We start from the raw sequence: 14,215 nt of genomic DNA, 5'->3' as shown, positions 1-14,215 counted from the left end.
AAATTTACAACATTAAAGAGGAAGTGACCCATGAAATGGAAAACTTAAGGGAAAAAATGAAACAGAAATACAAAATACATGGAAGGCCACTCCAGCAGACTAGAACAAGCAGAAGACAGAATCTCAGAACTTGAAGATGAAATGGAATTTAAAGGAAAAACTGAAGAGCTATTACTCAAACAACTCAAAATCTGTGAAAGAAATATGCTAGAACTCACCAACTCCATTAAAACACCAAATCTGAGAATCATGTGCATTGAAGAAGGAGAACAGGTGCAAGCAAAAAGAATTCATAATATATTCAATGAAATAGTAACCAAAAATTTCCTAAATCTAGAGAAAACAGTGCCCATTCAGGTACTGGAAGCCTCCAGGACACCAAACAGACTTGACAAAAATAGAACTACCCCACAACATATTATCATTAAAATAACAAGCACAGAGAATAGAGAAAGAATGTTGAAGGTTGTAAGAGAAAAAAAACAAAAACAAATAACATATAAAGGTAAACCCATCAAAATCACAGCAGATTTCTCAATGGAATCCTTAAAAGCAAGAAGGGCATGGAGTGAGGTTTTCAGGGAACAGAATGAAATAACTTCAACCCTAGGATACTCTACCCCATAAAACTATCATTCAAAATAGATGGAGCAATAAAAGTCTTTCATGATAAGCAGAAACTAAAACAATATATGACCACCAAGCCTCCACTATGAAAGATTCTTCAAGGAATCCTGCACACAGAAAATGAAAGAATACAAAACCATGAAAGGGCAGGCAGTACCAAACCACAGGAGAAGAAAAGGCAAGAAAGTAGAGTAACATTGATTTAGCTGCACACAATCAAACACTTAAACAACAAAAACAACTAAATGATAGGAATCACCACATACCTATCAATACTAACACTGAATGTTAACTCCTCCATCAAAAGACACTGTTTGGCAAACTGGATTAAAAAGGAAGATCCAACAATCTGTTTCTTAAAGAAGACCCATCTCATCAACAGAAACAAGCACTGGCTTAGGGTGAAAGGCTGGAAGATTTACCAAGCCAATCACCCCCCCAAAACACACAGGAGTAGCAACACTTATCTAGGACTAAGTAGACTTCAAACCTACATTGATCAAACAAGATAAAGAAGGACACTCTATACTCATAAAAGGGGAAATAACCAAAAGAAAATAACAATTATCAGCCTATATGCACCCAAAGTCAATGCACCCAGTTTCATCAAACATACTCTGAAGAACCTAAAAACATATATAAACTCTAACACAGTGGTAGTGGGAGATTACCCACTCCTAGGGATATGCCCAAAGTAATGCAACACAGGTTACTCCAAAGGCACTTACACACCCATGTTTATTGCAGCACTATTCACAATAGCCAAGTTATGGAAACAGCCATGATGTTCCACTACTGATGAATGGATTAAGAAAATGTGGTATTTATACACAATGGAATTTTACTCAGCCGTGAAGAATTATGATATTTTATCATTTTCTAGTAAATGGATGGAACTGGAGAACATCATTCTGAGTGAGGTTAGCCAGGCTCAGAAGGGCAAAAATCATATGCTCTCCCTCATATTCAGACTTTAGATCTAGGGCAAATACAGCAATGTGATTGGACTTAGGTCACATGACAAGGGGAGAGCACATATGGGAGGTATGGGGATAGATGAGAAACCCAAAACATGAAAGTGTTTGATGTCCCCACTGCAGAGGAACTAATACAGAAACCTTAAAGCAGCAGAAGTCAGTATGAGAAAGGGATCAGGAACTAGTGCCAAGGTCAGGTAGAGATGAATCAACTTTGGTTGTAACACATTTGTACATGAAAGCAATGGTAGGAGTCTCTCTGTAGAGCTATCTATCCTTAACTCAACTAGCAAAAACACTTTGTCTTCCTTATCATTGCTTATGTCTTCTCTTCAACAAAATTAGAAATAAGGGCAGAATGGGGGGGTGGGAGGAGGGGAGAGAAATGACCCAAACAATGTATGCACATGTGAATAAATTAATAAAAATAAAAAGTATAACTTACATACCATAAATTTATTTTGGTATAGGTGAAATTCAAGGAATTTTTAGAATTGTATGACTATGAACAGTTTGAACTTTTACATCATGCTGAGTAATGTACCTCTAGCCTCTTTGCAGTAAATTCCAGCTTTACCTCCAATCCCTAACTAACCTGTAATCTGCTTCTTATCTCTGCAAGTTTGACTTTTTCTGAATATTTCATATTTATGGAATCAAAAAGTATGCAATCTTTTGCATTCTCAAAATGACTTTGAATTCCTTTATGTTGCAGCACATATTGCTAAAACATAACAATACCCCTGTCTGAACAAAACATTCTGTTACCCATTCATCAGTTCATGGCGATCTGGATCATGTCCAGCCTGGAACCAGTACAAGGAATATTGTTATGAATATTCACTGGCAGGTCTTTCTGTAGCAGAACACTCATTTCTTTTGAGAAGATTCCCTATACTGCAATTGCTGGGTAAAATTATAAGCTCCTTTTTAACTGTTCAAGAAACTGACACAATCTTTTAAAGTAACTGAACATTTCACATTCTCACTAGCAGTGTATAAGGGGTCCAGTATGTCATATCTTTGTTAGCACTTGGTATTTTCTATGTTTTCTATTAAGATCATTCTAATATGTGTATAATTGTCTGGTTGTGATTTTAATTTGCATTCTCCTAATGACTAAAGAAGTTAAGCAACTTTTCCTGTGATTATTAAATATATATGTAGATATAGATATCTTCATTGACAAAATGTCTATTCAAGCTTTGCCCATTTTAAATTAGTTTCTTATCTTCTTATCATTAAGTTGTAAGAATTATTTGTATATTTTGAATACAAGTTGTTTGACTTGAAAATATTTTATCCCAGTCAGTGGCTTATCTTTTATTTTCTTAATGATGTCTTCTGAAGCACAAATATTTTTAGTTTTAGTGAAATCATATTTTCTTTTTTTGTCTTTTGTGGCACTTACTTTCAGTGTTGTATTTAAGAACTTTTTGCCTAACCCAAAGCAAAAGAAATACTGTAATTTTAGCTCTGTATTTGGGTCTTTGATCCATGTTAGATTAATTTTTTGCATGTGTGAAGAAAAGGTCTTAGTTTCTTTGAATATGGCCATGTAATTGATTTTCCTTGTAATATATTTTACACTTTTAGTTATGTATAGTCAGGTTCAATGCAAGAGAAATTGACTTAAACTAAGAAAATTATACTCTTAGCTCTGTGTCACTCTTTCATTTTCTTACGACTTACTATGTCCTTTCAAACTCATAAAGGAAAAGTGATCTGTCACTATTAATCAGAACCAAAGTCATCCTCTTCCACATCATCTAAAAGTTGTGTTTACTGTTTTATTTCAATGGAATTCCCTGATAAAGAAAAAATAAAAATTTTCTGAGTATCTACAGATATGCTAACAGTACTTCCTATTAAAATAATTATAAGAAGGAAAAAAGCAGCAACAGAGTAGCAAATGTAATTGCTAGTTAAATATGTTGAAAAAAATGTAATGATAATAATCTAAGAACAGTAATAAAATTGTCCTAAAAGTTGTGACATATAGTGAGGTTTCTTTGTCCATTCTGGTAAGAGGTATAGTATTGGGAAGTCTGAGGTGTGTCTTTCTTTCAATGAAGACCTGATTCATGCTTCTCTGCTTAAGTAACCCTGTCTTCTTAATCTATTTTTCAGAAACTTATGTTGTCAGGCAGTATAAAGAGTCAACTATTCCATCATGGACAGTAGGAAAGAATAATTAGTGGGTTGGTTAATCATGGTTGCCAATCTTGGTAAAAATGATAACTAGTCACTCCCATAGTGGTATGAGTAATATCCTAATTATTCATGAGCAAAAGTAAGGTGTTTGAATTTCAATGACACTTCAGATTTACAGTAGTCATCAAGGCCCAAGCAACATTTTCATCACTTCTACTCATAAAGTACAATTCCTTTTGACCTAAGAAAAAGTTTTATGTAATTATAATCACAATTTCAACTAATGAATTTGTGTATTCTTATTCCCAGATATTCACTAAAGTTAACATTTTTCTTAAGAAGGACACTAAACAATTAATCATATTATCTTCTAAACATGCACATAGTAAAGATGTAAAGTTTCCTAAAGGCTATGAATTCTTATTCAATATTATTTCCAGTTGACAAATTGTCATTCATACTGTCTATACTTACTAAAAATGTTAGGTCTCTTTGTGTTCTACACTACTCAACCCAGCAGACACCAGTAACAGCAAGCATTTAAGGACCAGTTCAGTCTTCTCTTAGAGTGATGGGTCTCAAAATGTGGCATTCAGTTAAGCAGTACCAATCCCCTTCACTATCCCAGATCAGAAATCTGTGCTGAAACAGACTTGCAGATATCTTGCTGCATGCTGAAGTCTCCGTAGACACCAAGTTAGTAATTGCTGATAAACTCACTAGGCAAAGTCCTTAATTAGCCACCTCAGCTTCCCTCAGAAGTGATTGCATCTGAATCTGCTCCTCATGGGGATTGATGAGGGAAACCTCAGGGATAAGAAAGTAATCAAGCCAGGTGTCAGTGGCCCACACCTGTAAGCTTAGCTTCTCAGGAGGCAGCAATCAGGAGGATCAAGGTTTGAACCCAGACTGGGAAAATAGTTCATGAGACCCCATCTTGAAAAAACCCATCACAAAAAAGGCTGGTGGAGTGGCTCAAGGTGCAGGCCCTGAGTTCAAAACCCTTGTATCACAAAAAAAAAAAGAAGAAGAAGAAGAGAGAAAACCAAGCATAGCCCAGGTAAAATGCTGCAATGCGGGAAGGGTGACCTGGTTCTAAAAGGACATGCATGTGCTTCTACATCATACCTTTGCTGGGATGTGCTCTTACACTCTCACATGGACCTCTCTAATTCTTATTGCACTTAATTAGTTGTTCATAATGGTAATTATGGTATAATGGAAATTGAGAATCACTTTCCTCAGTACAAAAAATTAGAATTGTGACATCTACTTCATAAACTTTTAAGGTAATGAATGAATGTAATGTTATTACATTACATTAAATGTAATGTTATTACATTGAGACATTAAAAGGGTCTCAAAATGTTGCCCAAGCTCGCCTAAACCTATAATCCAATCTTCCTGCTTCAAAATAGCTGGGAATACAGACACATTCCATCACACCTACATTTACAGACTTTTGTATCTTTATTAACTTTCAATAGTATTAAATGCTGAAATATAAAGACAGCAAAGCAGAAAGTTAGCAAAACATATATTCCAAAAACATCAGCCTGTGCCAAAACCCAATACCAAGTTGTCTTTTCCATCATGAAACTTAAATTCTAGCTGACAGAAATATAAAAGAACAGATTTGCACAATAATTTTAGGGAATGAGAATGCAGTAAAGAAAACATAAGTGATACAATGTAAAGGGGTTTACAGAAGAGATGCATAGAGCTAGTTCTTCAAACAAGTCTCTCTTCAGTCACTCATTAATTCATTCATTTCTTCTCTTACTTGGGGATGTATTCATTCATTAATCATGTTTGTGGTAATAAACATACAAAAATAAGCCAGAGCATGATATAAAGAGTGACTGATGGGGGTTGGCATTGTTATTTTAGATACAATGGTTAGGTGACAACTTCCAGAAAATCAATAATTATAGTAGTGACCTGAATGACAAGAAAGGGTCAACCTTATGATAATCTGGGGAAAGAAACTGCAGTGAGAGACACTAAGAAAAAAAAAAAAAAAAAAAGAAAATTCCCAGAAAGATCTGGAAGTGTTCTAAGAAGTCACCTCGAGAAGTGCTCCTTCCCATCTGGGCAAGTTTTTAAGTATTTTGGCTCAGTGTTCAATGTTTTCCAGGATTAATTAAACCAGCCCTCCCAGGTTTGGGGGTTTGCTTGTCACATGTTCAAGGACCTAGTGTGAGAACTCTTCTCTCCTGGGTAGGAGCACTAAGTGGTGTCTAATGAATCCACCTGAGTGACCAAAGTCTTCTTCAACTTTGTGGGTTTGAAACTGATTGCAGAATCATTGAATTCCCTGTGCATCTTCTGTTTTCCTCCATTTTCCTTGTCTGCAAGACCTGAGAATATTTAAATACAACAAACATGATGGCCGAACCTGTTCGAGCTCTTTGCTGTTCCTGTGGATAACTTTCCTCTTTGAGGTTTTTAGATGTTTCTGATTAAAAAGGCACTATAAAGGCTGTGGAGTGGCTCAAAAGGTAGAGCCTCTATCCAGCAAGTGTGAGACTCTGAGTTCAAACCCCAGTACTGCCAAAAAAAAAAAAGGCACTGTGTAATCTAAACTTATATTCCTTTAAAAAGAAACTTTAGCTTTTAACTCTCATAAATTAATTAAAATAATAATTAATCCTTAGCCATTATTTACAGTGTTTGTACATGAGTGAGTGAGATCAAGAAATTGACATTTTACAGTAAGTGTTAACCAACTAAGACATTACTGAATCAGATAATCTTTTTGCCTTTGTAAAGCCAGAATATGTAGGCTACATACCCACTCTTGATATTTTAAAAGAAAACCAAAAACTCTTCATCCTACTTAACAAGCAAACACTTTATAAGCAAAGCATATTTCAAAATTATCTATATACTTATATGCAAATTTGTTGACCCATCTGTCCTTCACTCTCAATTTAGTTGTAGAATGATGACATTGCTAAATAAACTGCCACTGGCAATCCCAGTTCAATGTTAGCAAACCTTCTGTTTTGGACTAAAAATAAGTGAAGAAGCCAAAATGAACTCCCTGTGAAACAGTCAATAAAGAGCTGTGCAAAGAATGACTAAATAGCTAAAGCATCAATCATTGGCCATTGGAACTGTTTGCTATTCCTCCAAGCTGGGGCTGTGCACAAGTCTCTGAGTTACCTCTCTTCTACTGGACAAAGTTCATTACATAGAAGGCAGGAAAAGAGGCTTCGAGACTGGCCTCTGCTGCTGCAGCTTGTGTGATCTTAGCTACGCCCTCCTTTTGAGCTTCATTTTCATGGTTTGCAACATGATGACAGCTTGGGTTCTTTGTGGCTTTAAAATTCCGACCCTCAAGTTTTCCCTGTCCTGTTTGTCCCCAGCCAGCGTACAGCCTCAGTCCTCTCAAATCTCTCTCCCTCATACTTGCTGATTTATGAGCCAGGTCGACTGCTCCTTAATTTCCCGGGGATTTGTGAATACAAAGAATGAGCCCAGGGGCAGGAATCGTAGAGGGGAGGAGGGAGAAGGTCTCTGGGTCCATGTGCACTTCTTACCATAGCGCTTAAGAGCAAGCAAATGTTTCACTCCTTTCCACTCGGATGTATTGAAAGAATTTCAGTTTAAGCATCTATTATTGGATATAAGTGGCTTTCTTTGGTGATACAGAAACAAGTATAGCCTGGACTGTTGAGGATTTCACATTCACAGTTGGAATATTTGAGATTAGTCTGCAGCTCCACACCTTGTGGGTATGCAGCATCTTTTCCAACAAATAAAACTAAACTCCCTCCTACTAATTGGAATCCAGAGCACATTAACACTAATTAAGCCCAGAATGGATCATTTACTTGACATTAACTACATTTAATAAAGTAAATTATATTGGAATTTGACAGAGATTTTGGACATTCATGTATTGTTTGCACATACAAACATATTCTCCATTTGAAAATGTTTGTATACACTTTTCAGAATGTGTAATAAAATTTTACAGGTACCATTGTACCTGTATAGGAACTGTATACAGCTTCATGTAAGTTCATTCCCCAGAAGAGTGAGGAACTGGTATAATATGCTACCCCCACCACCAGGAGCAGCCTTCCTAGAGATGATCAGGTATTTCTGTAAGGATAATAGAATATACCCAGTCACAGTCTTTTGTAGTAAGTGGAAGGATTTAAGGGCAGAGACTTTCAGTAGCATGTTGCTTCTAAATTCTTACTTGGCACAATGAAAAATACAGAAAGCCAAACATGTCAAAAGAATGATTACAATAATCAATGAAGCTAAATAGGACATAAACACCTGAATGTATTCACAAAGAGCACAAATAAACAGCTGATTGAAATAAGGAACACAAACAAGGATGTGAAAGAGAAATTCAATTAAGATTTAGAAATCCTGAAAAAAAAAATCAAATTGAAATTCTGGAAATGAAAAGCTCAATAAATCAAAGAAAAAATTCAGCTGTAAGCATCACCAATAAATTGGATCCAGTTGAAGACAGAGTATCAAGGATTGAGGACAAGGTAGATGAGTTGCAACATGCTGATAATTATAAATAAAAATAAGAAAGTACAAATAGAATATGCCAGACATCTGGGATACCATTAAAATACCAAATCTGTGAATCATGAACACAGAAGAAGGAGATGAGGTGCATGCTAAAGGCCTAGAAAACATATTTGATGAAATAATAGCAGAGAATTTCCCAGGTATTAATAAAGAGCCATCCAGCACAGGAAGCTTTTAGAACATCAAACATACAAGACCAGAAAAGAATCTCTCCAAGGCATACTATAGTTAAAACATTAAGTATACAAAACAAGGAAAGAATATTGAAAGCTACAAAAAGAAGACAAACCCATCAGAATAACAAAAGATTTCTCAACAGAAACTCTAAAAACAAGGAGGACATGCAATGATGTATTCCAAGCTCCGAAAGAAAATAACAACCAGCTTACATCACTGTTTCTCACAAGGTTATCTTTCATAATCAAAGGAGAAATAAAAACTTTCCATGATAAAACCACAACTAAAAGAATTCATGACCACTAATCCAGCACTGCAGAAGATATTTAAAGGAATTCTACACACAGAAGAGTAAGACAAATATGTCCATAAAAATATAGGAAAATATAAATCTCCTAGACAAGTTGATAAGTAAATGAGGATTAAACAAATCTGAAACACCACAGAAACAATAAAATATCAGAAATTATTTCATACTTATAAATAATAATTTTGAATGTTAATGGTCTCAATTTTCAAATCAAAAGACATAGATTGGTGGGTGGATTAAAAAACAAGACCCAATAGTTTGCTGCTATAAGAAATGCACCTCACTGGCAAAGACAAACACAGGTTTAAATGAAAGGATAGAAAGTGATTTTTCAAGTAAGTGGAGCCTGAATGTAAGCAGGAATAGCTATATTCATGTGTGCTAATGAAGACTTCAACTCCAAATTAGTCAAAATAAACAAGGCTATTTCATATTGATAAAGGAATTGTTGTATCTTCAAGAGGACATAACAATTTTAAATTCACACAATTAAACATGAGCGTACCCAATTCCATAAAACAAATGTCAACCCAAACACAATAATAACAGGTAACCTTATATTCCACTCTCAGCAATAATAAGTCATCCAAGCAAAAGCAAAAATCAACAAAGAAACTTCAGAATTAAATGAGACATTGGATCAAATGGACTTAACAGATATCTGCAGAATATTCCACCCAACAGCCATAGAATATTCATTTTCTTAGTGGTTCACAGAACGTTATCCAAAATAGATTATATCTTAGAAAATAGACCAAGTCTTAAAAATATAAGATAATTGAAATAATTTCTGGTATTTTATCACATCACAATGAAATAAAACCAGAAATCAACAGCAATAGAAACCACAGGAAGCATTCAAATACATGGAAACTGAAAAATACACATTTGCATATTTAGTGGGTCATCATAAGGGGAAAAATATTTAAAAATCCTAGAATCAAGTGAAAATGAAAACACCACTTACCAGAACATTTGGGACATGATAAAATATCTACAAAGTTTCTATAAACTACAAAGTTTATAGATATTAGCATATACATTAAAAATTGGAGCTATACCAAATAAGTAACTTAATGTTATTCCTTAAGCTCTTAGGAAAGCAAGAACAAGGCAAACTCAAAATCAATAGATGAAAAAAAAGTCACAGTAAAAATTAATGAAATAGAAACTAAAAGAAAAATGCAAATAAATACAATAAAAGAATCAATGAAACAGAATTGGTTCTTTGAAAAGATAAAAGTATTGATAAACCCTTAGCCAAATTAACCAAAAGAAAAAGAAGAACCATTAATAAAGTTAAAAATGAAAAAGGATTATCATAACAAATCCCAGTGAAATCTAGAAGGTCATCAAGAGATACTTCAAGAACTTCTAATAACCTGGAAAATCTAGAAGAAATGGATAAATTTTTAGATGTATTTTGACCTACTGAATGGGCACAAAGAGGATATAAACCACTTAACTAGAACTATAAAAAGCAATGAGATTGAAGCAGTAATAGAATCTACCAACAAAGAACAGCCCCAGACCGGATGGATTCACTGCTGAATTCTACCAGACTTTTAAAGAAGAACTAACACCATTGCTCCTCAAACTATTCCATAAAATAGAAAGGTAAGAAAAACTACCAAACTCATTCTATGTAGCTAGTATTGCCCTGATACCAAAACTGGACAAGGACACAAACAAGACAAATTATAGAGCAATTTCCTTAATAAATGCAAAAATTTTCAATAAAATACTTACAAACCAAAGTCAAACAAATTAAAAAGATCATACACCAAGGTCAGGTTGAATTCTTTCCAGTTCAACATATACAAAATTCACAATAGAATAAAGGACAAAAATCACATGATCATCTCAATAGACTCAGAAAAGGCTTTTGACAAAATTCAACATCCCTTCATGATAAAAGCCCTGAAGAAACTAGGAATAGCAGAAACTTACCTTGACATAATAAAAGCTAATCTGATAAATCTATAGCCAACATCATACTAAATGGGGAAAATTGAACCATACCCTCTAAGGTGAGGACTGAGACAAGGGTGTCTATTTTATCTACTAAGTCAATACAGTGCTGAATTCTTATCCAGAGAAATAAAGCAAGTGAAAGAAATAAAAAGGACACAGATAAGAAAGGATGGAATAAAATGATTCCTATTTACAGACTGTATGATCCTATATATAAAAGACTCTAAAGACTCCATCCAAAAACACTTAGATCTGATAAACACTTTGCATAATATAGTGGGGTACAAAAATTAATATTCACAAACTCAGCAGTGAGCAGGCTGAGAAAAAAAATCAGGTAGGCAATCCAATTCCCAATAGCCTCAAACAAACAAACAAACCTAGAATAAACTTCACTGAGGATGTGAAAGAGCTCTACAATGAAAGAATAAAGAAGGCACTAGAAGATGGAAAGACCTCCCTCATTCATGGATTGGCAGAATTAATATTTGGAAAAGCAATCGCAGATTCAAGTGATGCCCTTTAAATGCTAATGTCATGTATTATAGAAACAGACAAATAAATCCTAAATTTAATATGGAAGCATAAAAAACCCAAATAGTCAAACATGAACAAAAACACAATGCTGGAGGTATCACAATACTTCACATTATTCTACAGAGTCATAGCAATAAAAACAGAATGATGCTGGCACACACACACACACACACACAAGACACTTAAACCAATGGTATAAAATCAAAGACCCACAAATAAGCCCACAAAACTACAGCCTTCTGATAAAGAACTTAATGTAAAACCTGAAATTTTGAAACTCCTAGAGGAAAACATAGAGAAAACTCTTGAGTGCATAGGCTCAGGTTATGACTTTCTGAATTGGACTCCAAATAGCTCAGGAAATAAGTGCAAGAATTGACATAGCTGAGCATGATCAGTTATGCCTGCAATACTAGTTACTTTGGAGGCAGAAATCAATAGGATCATGGTTCAAGGCCTGCCCAGGCAAAATTTTTGCAAAACTCCATCTCAACCAATAAAAGCTTGGTGTTGTAGCACATGCTTGTCATCCCAGTTATATGGAAAGCATAATTAGGAGGACCATAAGCCAGCCTGGGCATAAAAGGTGAGACCCATTTGAAAAATAACTAAAGGCAAAGTTGACTGGGGGCATGGCTCAAATGGTAGGGCACCTGTCTAGCAAGTGCGAGGCCCTGAGTACAAACCCCAGTACTTCCCAAAACAACATTCCAAAAGGAATTGCATCAAATTAAAAAGGACACAATTAACAGAGTGAAGAAACAGCTGACAAAATGAAGGAAAATATTTGCCAGCTAGTCATCAAGTAAAGGATTAGTATCCATAAAAGATATTATTAAAGAGCTTTAAAAAAAACCTAAAAAACAGAAGAATAAATACTCCAATTAAAATGCTCAAATAAATTGAAAAGTCAGTTCTCTGAAGAAGTACAGAATACACAAATGGATACATGAAGAAATGTTTGACATCCTTTGCCATAAAGGAAATGCAAACCAAAATGATACTTAGATTCTGTCTCCATTCCAGTCAGCATGGCAATCATCAAGAAAACAAAGAACAGATGTTGGCAAGAATGTGGATATAAAGGAACCCTCACACACCATTTGGCACAAAAGTAAATTAGTGCAGCCATTATGGAAATCAGTATTGAGGTTCCTCAAAAAAACTAAAAATAGAACCAGCATATGATCCTCTATACCTCTGCTGGGCATTTAAGTCAGCATACCATGGAGACACCTGCACAGACATGCTTAGTGTAACACTATTCACAGCAGCCAAGCTATGCAACCAACCTAGGCACCTCTCAATAGATGACTGAATGAAGAAAATGTGGCATTTATATATAATGGAGTATTAGCCAATCATAAAATTGAATGAGTTATGTTGCTTGCAGAAAAATGAGCAAAACTGAGATCATGATGTTAATGAGAATAAGCTTCCCTCAGAAAAACACGTATCCCATGATTTCTCTCATATGTGAAATCTAGACCCCAAAATGACATGAATGTACAAGGGTAACTATTTGGAAGAGATGGGGGGAGTGAAAGAAGAAGGTGACAGAGGTGGTGAATATGATTGAAATACTTTATAAGCATGCATGAAAATAGAATAGCGAAACCTAATAAAGCTGGAGAAAATGAGGGGTTTACAGGTGTAAGAAATAGTAATTAGGAGATGGATTTTATCAAAGCACATTGTGTGTATGTGTCAACATCACAAGGAAACACCTTTGTATGATTAATAGATGCTCTTCAAAAGAGCAAACTGTAGGAAAGTTCAGTTGAGCAATTAAAAATTAAAATATTCTATGTATAACTAATTGCTTTCCTGTCCATTTCATCATTATTTGAAAACATTCCCTTGTTCCCAGGGCTTGTGTTATCTAATGCATGGAGCTGAATTGCAGGTGCAATTGAAGAGTGGAGTACACACTTCATTGACAATCAGAGGCACCATGGTGATCAGCACTACAAATGATCAGCACAGGAAACAAGGTATGAGGTTAATGTCACTTATAATCATTATCAATGAACCAAAATGTCTGCTTTGCTTGAAAACTGATTATCTACAGACAGAAGATTGCGACTACACCCCTATCTCCATCCTGCACAAAAATCAACTCCAAATCTATCAAAGATTTTAATGTAAGATATCAAACTTTAAATATATATATATATATATATATATATACCAGCCATAAAGAAATTCTGTCATCTGCAGGAAAATAGATGCGACCCTAGATTATCATTTTGAATGACATAAAAAACCAAATATCACGTTTTTGCCCATTTGTGGAAAATAGACTTAAAATGATGATTATGATAAAACAGCAATAATAATAGAAAATAAATTAAAAGTTGCATTGCTTTGTGGGGATGGAATCAAAGGAAGAAGGTGGGGGAAGGAATGATATTGAGAAAGGAAAGAATAAAAGAATTTTGCATATACCTACCAACATATTGATAGATAATTGATGGGATTATCACAATGAATCGCCCTGGTATTATTCATGGATGTTAATTCTAAAAAATAAATGTATGTAAAAAAGCAGCTGCTTGGTCACTTATTACTTCAGTTTACTCCTGATTTTATCATTGTTATTATGAGTGATGGATTTCCTGCTTTAGTAACTTTAAAGACATGTTTAGTTGCACTGGCAAGGCAGTGGATGAAATTTATTGTGGTCACAACAGCTATGGACTATGAACATGAAGATGGACTTGGGCTGGACAATGGGGGTGGTCTTCAAAGTGATACCAGTGCTGATGAAGCAGAATTTGAGTTTAATGCAGGTAATTCTAGCTTGTGGTGTTTTCTGGCTCAGATATGTGCATCTTCTATTAATAAATCTCTATTTAGTAATATTCCTCTTTAAAAGATATTAAAGCTTATC

This window comes from Castor canadensis, chromosome 9, assembly GCF_047511655.1.
Source record: "Castor canadensis chromosome 9, mCasCan1.hap1v2, whole genome shotgun sequence".
In the NCBI taxonomy this organism is placed as follows: Eukaryota; Metazoa; Chordata; class Mammalia; order Rodentia; family Castoridae; genus Castor; species Castor canadensis.
This window is presented reverse-complemented; position numbering follows the sequence as displayed.